Below are 10,289 nucleotides of genomic sequence, written 5' to 3'. Positions count from 1 at the left end.
TCTTCCGATCTGGTTCTAGGTCATGTGGAGGTGTTAATCATAGACTTCTTTGATCAGGGGACAATGAGCATCAACCCGGCCCCATCCATCTTAGCTGAAACCTTCAGCTCCTTGAATTTCTGTCGACGCAAAGGCGAGAGACAATTCATCAGATGTGCTCAACTCCTAACCATATGGATCAAAAGCCACTTCGAATGCAAAGAGAGCAAATTTTGAAAGCTTTATCTATCTGCTAGTTGTCCTATCCTTGAGTTCTGCGAAAGCGAATGGCCCGACTGTAAGAGGAAAGAAGAGTGGGTCACAAGGCTCCGGAGGTTAATGAGCATTGAAGTGACTTGGAGAGCTCCATGGATGCCACAAATGCAAGTAATGTATAAATGTGGGAACAAGCCGTGGATACCACTGATGGGACCATGGGGAGCCATCAACTATGCCCCGATAATGGTACGGAGACAGTTCGGATCTGAACAATTTGTGCCCATGACTCACCAACTCAATCAGTTAAAGTTTACATATGGAGAGCCGGAAATGCTAAAGAAAATTGAAGAAATTGCACAAGATTGGAAGAAAACTTGACGAATGGATCAGGGAAGGGTTACTGATGAAGTCACCATAGGGTATCATACTTGGCACGACCAAAGGGTGAAAGATGTCGTATGCCCCTCGAAAAATCCATCAAAACATCCCATAAACCCAGAACCTCAAGATATCCTGCTGGAGAGTGAGTTGACAAGAAAGAGACTTGAAAAGAAGATGATGAATATGAAGCAGAGACATGAGGATGAGCTAGAAGAAGTGAAGAAAGAGACGGCAAGAAAGGTATGGATGGCTTTGGAAGAACGGGATGAGTGGCAAAGCAAGTTTGAAGAAGTGAGCGTGACAAATTCTTCTCTGATAGCCAGAATGCAAGAACTCCAAAGTGCCAACAATGCTTTGCAACACGAGGTACAAAGACAAGAACAAACCATCCAAGAGTTGAAAAATGACTACGACTTGTTAGAAACTGCCATGGAGGGCTACAAGGCACAGTACGAAGTAGTAAGGCAAGAATATTTTCAAATGAGGGAAAGAAATGATTCGTGCACACAAAGCCTTCAAAGGAAAGAAGCTGAGATGCGATGGATACTGAGACAGATGAGAGAAGTGGCATTTAGAGCTCGGGTGATGGCAGACAAGACCGAAGAACTCAAGCGAGAGATTCTTCCCAAGGATGAATTGAGTGAGCGGTTGATCGATCACCTCAGGATGGTTAGGGACCAATATGACAAAGTCAGTTTTTCCTTTTGATTGTTATGTAATGGTTTTAGACAATGATGTAATCGGATATTTAAGTTTTATGGATGCGGATTTTCTTATGGTAAATGTTGGATGGCCAATATTTTTCCTATTTTTTCTTTTCAATATATTTCATTTGCATCATAATGCATGATTTGAATAAAAGTAATAAATAATAATGCACTCAACATAAAATTCTAACTTATTCCTTGAACTAATAGAATAAAATTCCAGAAAAACAAATTCTCCACAAATACAATATAAGAGCCCGTTCTAAGGTCATGGGGGACGAGCATTCAGAGATGATGGATAAGATTGAGAAGAAGTAGGAAGAAATCATGGGTCAATTATAAAAAATTTTGGAGTTAATATCTACAGATAAAGGAAAGAGAGCGGCAGGGAGTTCTGGTACACCAGAAGATGTTCAACAAACAGAAACCAATACGGACCCTATGTATCCACCAGGATTTACACCACCACCTGCAAGGAATGCGTCTATTCCCATGCCATCAATGGGTCAATATCCATTTTTTGGGATGCCAATAGGGCCACCACCGACTTATGCTCAACAAAGGCCAATTGGAGGGACAAGTCTTTCAAATCCCATCTCTGTACCTGATCTGGATGATCCAAAGGAACAAGAGAAGCTCAAATGTGGATCCGTTGAATCGAAGGATAATCCCGATACCCATAAAAAATTTGACCTTTTTGAAGAAAGACTGCGCATGATAGAAGGAATGGAAATGTATTGTTCTATGGATGCAATTGAGCTCTGTCTTGTTCCAGATGTGGTTATACCCCCAAAATTCAAAGTTTCAGACTTTGAGAAGTATGATGGAACCAAGTGCCCGGTCACACACATCACCATGTATTGTAGAAGGATGGCCGCATATGCTCATGATGACAAACTCCTGATACATTGCTTTCAAGATAGCCTTACTAGTGCTGCAGCAAAGTGGTACGTCCAGCTAGACCGCAATCGAATCCACACGTGGAAAGACCTTGCTCGGGCGTTTGTAGCTCAGTATAAGCATGTCACAAATATGGCTCCGGATCGCCTTTCTTTACAAAACATGGAGAAGAAACTCACTGAAAGCTTCAAAGAATACGCTCAAAGATGGAGGAATGTGGCCTCTCAAGTTCAGCCACCATTGACTTAGAAAGAGACCACTGTAATGTTTGTTAACACCTTGCGAGCCCCTTACTATGAACGATTGGTTGGTAGTGCCACAAAGAACTTTACTGATATGGTGATTTCGGGAGAAATGATAGAAATTTCCATTAAGCAAGAGAAGATAGAAGGAGGTGATACGGCAAACACGAGGAAAGGGGGAACTTTCAAGAGGAAAGAGGGAGAAGCCCAAGCCATCACTTTAGGATAACACCAAAGAGGAATATACAACCCTTACTAGCCATACCCACCATACCCCTATTACCCAACTGTGAACAACACTTCACAAAGCCCATACCTATACCCACCCATGCCAAATGCCTTTCCTAACTTGTACCCATATACTCCCATCCAACGGACACCTTACCCCACAAATATTCACCCACATACTTCCACACCTGTTACAACTTCAACCACACAACAAACAACACCTTCAAACAACCATACTACCGGTGAATCAAGAGGATGGCAGAACAAGCAAAAGAAGGTGCAGTTTGACCCGATCCCGATTACATATGCTGAACTTTTCACTCAGTTAGTTGCAAACCATCTAGTAGCACCTTTATACATAGAGCCATTAAAACCTTCATTCCCAAGATGGTACGATACTTCCGCCCACTGTGATTATCATTATGGAATCGAAGGTCACTCGATCGAGAATTGCACGACATTCAAGCATAAGGTGCAAGGGTTGATCAAGGCAGGAATCTTGAACTTTGAAAAAAAGCCGGAATAGAATGTTAACAACAACCCACTGTCGAATCATGTTGGGGTAGGGATAAATGCAATCGAAAAGGAGGTGTATGTTAAAAGGAACATTCAAGAAGTGGAAACCCCCATGGAGAAAGTATTTGAAGCCTTGGTAAAAGCCAATATGCTCGAGGTTTGGCCGGAATGTCCTAATGTGAATGACTCAAGAGATGACCAAAGACTATGTTGCTTGTATCACAAAGGATGTGTGGGGCATTTAATCCAGGATTGTAGTTCTTTCCGGAAGGAAGTGCAAAGAATGATGGACGAATCAAGGATCGAGTTTTATATGGAAGCTTCAAAGTTAGCAGTAAACATGATATCCAAGGAGTCCACTCACCCAATAAAGATAAAACCTTTAACCATTTTCTATGAACCAAGAGGAGAGTTTGTGGAGGATAGAACCCATGCCAAGATGATCATCGAAGTCCCTAAACCCTTCCCCTACAAAGACGACAAAGCTGTCCTATGGAACTACAACTGCAGTGTATAAGTTTCAAAAGCGAAGAAATGGATAGCTGAATCCCAAGATGATGCTACAAATATAATTGGTGTTGGAGGGATTACCCGCAGCGGACGTTGCTATTCACCGGAAGCATTGGAGAATCTCAAGAATGAGAAGGGAAAGGAAAAAGAGTAAAGTCTGAGAGACGAAAAGGTGCAACCTCGGGAATCGACAAATGACCCAAAAGGACCGGTGATGGAAAAAAAAAGTTACCGAGTTCGTCAAGTTCATCAAACATTGTGAGTACAGTGTGGTCGAGCAATTGAACAGGTTACCCGCTCGTATGTCACTACTATCTTTGCTCCTCAGCTCGGAACCACATAAGAACTCTTTGATGAAGATTCTGAACCAAGCATATGTGGATCATGATATCTCAGTTGAAAATTTAGACTACATCGTTGGGAATATTTCGGTGGGTAACATAATATCCTTTAACGATGAAGAAATCCCCTTTGGAGGTAGAGGAAATTACAAAGCCTTGCATATCACTACCAAGTGTAAATGTTGTACCGTCGTAAAGGTACTGCTTGACAACGGATCGTCCTTAAATGTGATGCCCATGAGGACCTTGGCCCGTTTACCCATCAACATGTCCTACATACGAAAGAGTCAGATGATCGTGAGAGCCTTCGACTGAACAAGGAGAGAAGTAGTATGGGACATTGAGATACCGGTAGAAATTGGCCCGTGTACCTTTACCATTGAATTCTAGGTTATGGATATCGCTCCTTCATACAATTATTTGTTGGGAAGACCTTGGATCCATATGGCTGGGGCCATACCTTCATCTCTTCATCAAAAGGTCAAGTTCATCGTGGAAAGGAAGATTGTCTGTGTTAACAGGGAAGAGGACTTACTCATAAGCAAGCCAGCAGATACTCCTTACGTGGAAGCGGCGGAAGAAGTGCCTGAATGTTCCTTCCGATCCTTTGAGTTTGTTAACACCACATATGTTGGAGAAGGAACCACACCGCCTATTTCGAGGCTTTCCAAAACCACCAAGATGGTTGTCAGGCAGATAGTAGGGAAAGGATACCGAGCGGAGGTAGGATAGGGAAGAGAACTACAAGGTATTAGAAGGCCCATATGTGCTACCAAAAATGAAAAAAAGTTTGGCCTGGGGTAGAAGCCAACTAAGAAGGAAAGAGAAGAAATGATAGCCGAAAGAAGAAAAGAAAGGTTGGCTCGCTTTAAGGGGCATGAGTTGGAAATCCAAGGAATGACATATCCTCATCTCTACGAGACATTCCGATCTGGAGGTTGCATTTTTCCTGAATCACTCACCGTTGGGAGTAGAGAATCAGTGTCAGCTTTAGGGGAAGCCTTTTCTGATTTATCAATATGTGCAACGGAGGAAGGTGAAGAACAGTCAGGAAATGTGGATGAGATTCCTACTACATACCTTGGGCCACCGAATCTAAAGTTGAGCAGCTGGACCACCATGAGTTTACCAGTCACTTGTGATTCAATTTCAAAGTAATGCAAACTAAACATCCATGCTTATGCCCAAAAGCATTGGAATTTTATGTATCGGGCTTTTTATCATTTATCATTTTAATAAATTGACATGCGTAGTGCATTTCTCATATCTCTTCTCATAATTAATCATTTCCATTAGTGTCATTTCATCCCTTTATTTTAACTATTTACCTATACAATAGCTCTACATATTTCAATTCCCTTTACCTTCCAGGATTCCAAATAATGAATGCGAAGATGATAATGATAGTGGTTTTGAAGTTAATTTTGAAAAAGGTACAAGTGTTAGTGAACTTGACAATACAGAAAACGTGGAGGATTATGATTTAACTCCGGACTTGTTAAGACTAGTAGAACAGGAGGGGAGACAAATTGTCCGATATCAAGAGACACTTGAAACGATTAATTTGGGAAATGAAGAAAATAAGAAAGAAGTTAGAATTGGTATGACGTTGGTGTCAATGGAAAAAGAAAAACTAATAAAGCTATTCCATGAATATGTAGATGTGTTTGCATGGTCTTATCAAGATATGCCAGGACTCAATACAGACATTGTAGCTCATAAACTGCCTTTGAAACCCAAATGCAAACCGATTAAGCAAAAGTTGAGAAGAATGAAACTTGAAATGCTCTTGAAAATTAAAGAAGAGGTGAAAAAGTAGTTCGATGCAGGATTCTTGGAAGTAGCTAAGTACCCTGAATGGGTTGCAAATATTGTCCCAGTTCCTAAGAAAGACGGGAAAGTGAGAATGTGTGTGGATTATCGAGACTTGAATAGAGCTAGCCCAAAAGATAATTTTCCTCTTCCCCACATTGACACCCTTGTTGACAATACTGCCCGTCATTCCGTGTTTTCCTTTATGGATGGCTTTTCAGGGTATAACCAAATTAAGATGGCACCAGAGGATAGAGAGAAGACTACCTTCATAACTATGTGGGGGACCTTTTGTTATAAGGTAATGCCATTTGGTTTGAAGAATACCGGGGTAACTTATCAGTGGGCTATGGTGACTCTCTTCCATGATATGATGCACAAAGAGGTTGAGGTGTATGTGGATGATATGATTATAAAAGCTCGCAAAACAGAAGACCATGCAACCAATCTTGAAAGATTATTCAAGAGGTTACGAAAATTTCAGCTCAGATTAAATCCGGTAAAGTACACTTTTGGAGTTACTTCAGGAAAGCTACTGGGTTTCATCGTCAGTGAAAGAGGAATAGAAGTTGACCCGGATAAGGTTCAAGCAATTCGTGATTTGCCTCCTCCCAAAATGCAAAAAAAAAGTTAGAGGATTTTTAGGAAGATTAAATTATATAGCCCAGTTCATATCACAGCTCACACTCAAATGTGACCCGATCTTCAAACTCCTTCGCAAACATAATCCTGAGGCGTGGAATGAGGAGTGCCAAGTTGCTTTTGACAAGGTTAAAGAATATCTATTGAGTCCGCCAGTATTGGTACCACCTGTGGTCGGGAGACCCCTCCTCTTATACCTGACGGTAAATGAAGGATCCATGGGATGTGTGTTAGGACAGCATGATGAAATTGGTAAGAAAGAAAGGGCAGTTTACTACTTGAGTAAAAAGTTCACTGAATACGAGTCCAAGTATTCTTAGTTGGAAAAGATGTGTTGTGCCTTAGCATGGACAGCACATCGACTCAGGCAATACATGCTATATCATACCACTTGGCTCATTGCGAAGTTGGATCCTATTAAATACATCTTCGAGAAACCTTCCTTATCAGGTAGAATGGCAAGATGGCAAGTGTTATTATCTGAATATGATATTGTATATGTGTCCCAAAAAGCTATCAAAGGAAGTGCAATCGTAGATTTTCTTGCAGAAAGGGTGGAAGAGGATTATGAACCAATGGAGTTTGAGTTTCCGGATGAAGACTTGATGTCAATATGCCAAACAAGTGGGGAGAAATCGGAGAAAGAGAATTGGAAGATGTTTTTCGACGGAGCTTCGAATGCCTTGGGGCATGGCATAGGGGTCGTGTTAGTGTCACCAGAAGGAGATCATTATCCCGTCATAGCTAAACTCAACTTCTATTGCACCAATAATGTGGCTGAATATGAAGCTTGTGTCATGGGTCTTCATGCAGCAATCGAGAGGAAAATTCACGTTTTGGAAGTGTATGGGGACTCTGCTTTGGTTATTTATCAGTTGCGGGGAGAATGGGAGACACGTGACTCGAAGTTAGTCCGATATCACAAGTATGTTTCAAAGCTGATTGAAAATTTTGATAAAATTTACTTCACCCATTTGCCCCGAGAGGAGAACCAAATGGCCGATGCATTAGCCACACTGGCGACAATGTTCAAAGTTAGTACCAATGTCAAGATTCAACCCATCATGATTAATCTTTGAGAGGGCCCCGCACATTGCTCCAGTGTAGAAGAAGAAATAGACGAGAAACCGTGGTACCATGATATTGTGTATTATCTCAACTTTCAGCAGTACCCCGATCAAAGCTCAGAAAATGATAAGAAAACCATTAGAAGGTTGGCAATGAACTTCTTCCTGGATGGGAACATCTTATACAAGAGAAGTAGGGATCAAATGCTTTTGAGATGCGCGGATTCAGCCGAAGCTCAGAGAATAGTTGAGGAAGTTCACGAAGGAATTTGTGGAGCACATGCAAGTGGACATAAGTTGGCAAGACAAGTCATGAGAGCAGGGTATTACTAGCTCACGTTGGAAACGGATTGTATAGATTTCGCTCGAAAGTGTCACAAGTGTTAGATATATGCAAACAGAATCCATACCCATGCTAATTCACTGTATGTACTGACATCACCATGGCCATTCTCAATGTGGGGCATGGATGTGATTGGGTTGATAACCCCGAAGGCATCAAATGGGCATCGGTTTATTCTGGTGGCAATTGACTACTTCACTAAGTGGGTAGAAGCAACATCTTATGCCAATGTGACCTAGAAAGTGGTATGCAAGTTCATCCAAAAGGAAATAATATGCCGCTATGGTCTCCTGGAAAGGATCATCACGGATAACGCTAGTAACCTCAATGGTTCGATGATGTAAGAGGTTTGTGCCAAGTTCAAGATCAAGCATCACAATTCAACGCCTTATCANCAACACCTTATCGCCCAAAGATGAATGGAGCAGTGGAAGCAGCCAACAAGAACATCAAAAGGATAATTGAAAAGATGACAGATATATACAAAGATTGGCATGAGAAGTTACCTTTTGCTTTGCATGCTTATCGCACAACAGTCCGAACTTCCACGGGAGCTACACCGTTCTCTTTGGTGTATGGGATGGAAGCAGTTTTGCCAATTGAAGTAGAAATCCCTTCCCTTCGGGTCTTTAAAGAAGCACAGTTGGAAGAAGCCGAATGGGTTAATGCTCGTTATGAGCAATTGAATCTCATTGAAGAAAAAAGGTTGACGGCACTTTGCCATGGGCAGTTATATCAAAAGAGGATGATGAGGGCATATGGCAAAAAAGCACATCCTCGACAGTTTCGAGAAAGAGAATTAGTATTGAAAAGAATTCTCCCGAACTAGCATGATCCTCGCGGGAAATGGACATCGAATTGGGAAGGACCATTTGTGGTGAAGAAAGCTTTTTCAGGAGGAGCACTAATTTTGGCGGAGATGGACGGAAGGGAGTTTTCCAACCTGGTGAATGCTGATGCTGTCAAGAAATATTTTGCATAAAAAAAAAGAAAAAAAAAAGAGAAGAAGAAAAAAAGAAAATTTTCAAGTTGAAAACCTGAAAAGGCAACTTGAATATGGGAGATGTGTTTAGGGCGAAAACCCGAAAGGGAGGTCTACACACGAAGGAGGTCCAAGTACTACAAAAACTTAACACAGAAAGGGTGAAGATCATGATCCGAGATGTTCATGCAAAAGACAAGGGAGCTGACAAATGTGCCTGTTTCAGGATAAAATTTTTAGACTACTGTTAATATCTATCGGAACAGTCATTAAGGAAGAACTATATCCCTTTTGTATTAATTGGTTTTCTCCTGATCCTTATCATTATGCTTGATTGTAGAAACTTTTAATGAAAAATAGCCTTTCTGCTCCCAACATTGTTATCATTTCCATTCTGCCAAGAGAGGAGATATGAGTACATTGCATTGCATTCGTTATAAAATTGGAATGATACTTAATAAAGAGCATGATAAAGTAAGAAATGTTTGCAATATTTTGAAAAAGGATCGTAATTGACAGGAAATGAAATGGAGTCTAGTAATGTAAGAAAAGAAAAGAGAAAAGGCTAAGAAAAGAAAGAAAGAAATGGAATTAGCAATAAAATGGAGCACGGTAAAAATGTGAAGAATGATTGGACCATGCATATGATAAAGGAAGAAAACAATTATGAGCAATGAATTGGGGAAGACGAGAGATCGGAAGCGTGATCGATTCATTCCCCATTGATCAAAGAGAAGGCTCTAAAACACCTAAAAAAAGGAAATTGATGAAGATGAATTGTCATGTTCAAAATTTTAAAACAATTAAAAAAGAGGGAAATTCATCTTTAAAATCATAGAATTTCAGATGAGGAATTGATTATTTTTCACCATCTCAAAAAAGGAAAAAAGGTTTCGTTGCCTCAATTTTTAGGAATTCATTTTTAAAGGTACGTTGCCTCAGCTTTGAGGAACTCATTTTTTAAAGTCTCGTTGCCTCAGTTTTGAGGAGTTCATTTTTGAAGTCTTATTGCCTCAGTTTTGAGGAGTTCATTTTAAAGTTTCGGTGCCTCAGTTTTGAGGAGTTCATTTTTAAAGTCTCAGTACCTCAGATTTGAGGAGTTCATTTTTAAAATCTCGTTGCCTCAGTTTTGAGGAGTTCATTTTTAAAAGTCTCGTCGCCTCAATTTTGAGAAATTCATTTTTAAAAGTCTCATTGCTTCAACTTTGAGGAGTTCATTAAAAAAATAAAAAAAAATAAAAAAAAACAAAAAACAACAAAAAAAAAAGAGCTTTGATAAGAGAATTAATGAATTAGATCAAATACAGTGTCTACGTCTTTGCACTATTTCGGATTACCGAAATGTGCAAAGAGGGGCAATTGTAGACACTTAACTTTAAACAGACAACAAACCAAAAATTAATTGATATGATATATATAA

The 10,289-nt window shown here is 40.3% G+C and overlaps 1 pseudogene; it reads left to right on the top strand.

The window, feature by feature from the left end:
* On the top strand, positions 3,285-8,869 carry LOC108663248 (annotated as a pseudogene).

Source organism: Theobroma cacao, chromosome 9, assembly GCF_000208745.1.
Source record: "Theobroma cacao cultivar B97-61/B2 chromosome 9, Criollo_cocoa_genome_V2, whole genome shotgun sequence".
In the NCBI taxonomy this organism is placed as follows: domain Eukaryota; kingdom Viridiplantae; phylum Streptophyta; class Magnoliopsida; order Malvales; family Malvaceae; genus Theobroma; species Theobroma cacao.
Note: the sequence above shows the minus strand (reverse complement) of the source record. Positions and strands in the feature narration are given on the sequence as shown.